Source organism: Poecilia reticulata, unplaced genomic scaffold (assembly GCF_000633615.1).
Source record: "Poecilia reticulata strain Guanapo unplaced genomic scaffold, Guppy_female_1.0+MT scaffold_224, whole genome shotgun sequence".
Lineage (NCBI taxonomy): Eukaryota > Metazoa > Chordata > Actinopteri > Cyprinodontiformes > Poeciliidae > Poecilia > Poecilia reticulata.
The window spans coordinates 422,897-423,940 of record NW_007615025.1 but is presented as its reverse complement, the minus strand read 5'-3'; positions in this window follow the sequence as shown (position 1 = coordinate 423,940).

Here is a 1,044-nt window from a genome sequence, read left to right as displayed (position 1 = left end):
CACCTTCATGTTTTCAATCTCCTGACTGATGAGCAGCAGATCTGATGATGTCATATTTGATTTATTTTAAAATTCTCGCTCAATAAAAGAATCTTTCAGGTGAACTAAAGTAACGATGAAGGTTTTCAGATGGACTCGGTTCAGAGTCTGAAGATCTGGATCAGACCTGAGGAGCTACAATCATTCAGTAAATCAAAATATTACTGAAAGAAAGTATTTATTTAATTAACTCATCACCACGTGAAACACATTAGATCATTTTCTAACAGTCAAACAAAAAATGTATAGAGTATTAAAGCAGACCAATAAAAACTATTTAAAAAACCAAATGTTAGCTTAAAAAGCATATTTAAACATTAATTTCAATATGTAATTTTAATTTGACCAACGAGCCTCATYATGTTTTATATTCTAATTAATTAATGTGTGTTTAAAACCAGCAGGTTGTTTTAAACAACCAGCAGTCGGACTTTCCATCAAAATAAAAAAGCTGCGTTTGGGAATAAATATATTTTATTTATAAAAATATCTTCAACAGATAAAACAAATTCTGACTAATAAACATGGACAAAACAAAAAGGCACAAAATGAAAAGTTATCAGTTAAAAGCTTTTCTGTAAACGTCTGCAGGGCCTGTTAGCATTAGCATTAGCTAACAGGCACTACTAGCTAAAGCCAACAGACACTGCTAGCTAATGCTAACAGACACTGCTAGCTAAAGCTAACAGATACTGCTAGCACTAGCTAATGCTAAATGTAGCAGCTTCACATGCTGCCCTGTTTTTATCCCTTTAACTCCACAAAATAAAAACGTTTTTCATAATTTAGTTTCAAAGTTTCATTATGAAATTTAACTTTAAGCATTTATTAACGAACATTTCTAGGATTTTAAAACTTCGGAAAGGTTTTGACCTCAGTTTCTTTCCTGAACCATTAAAGTTCAGAAACTAATTTAAAGAAATAAAAAGCTTGTATTTTATTCTTTATTCTTCATACATATAGAAACAAGCAGGGAAACATTTAGAGCTCAGAGATTAGAAACGA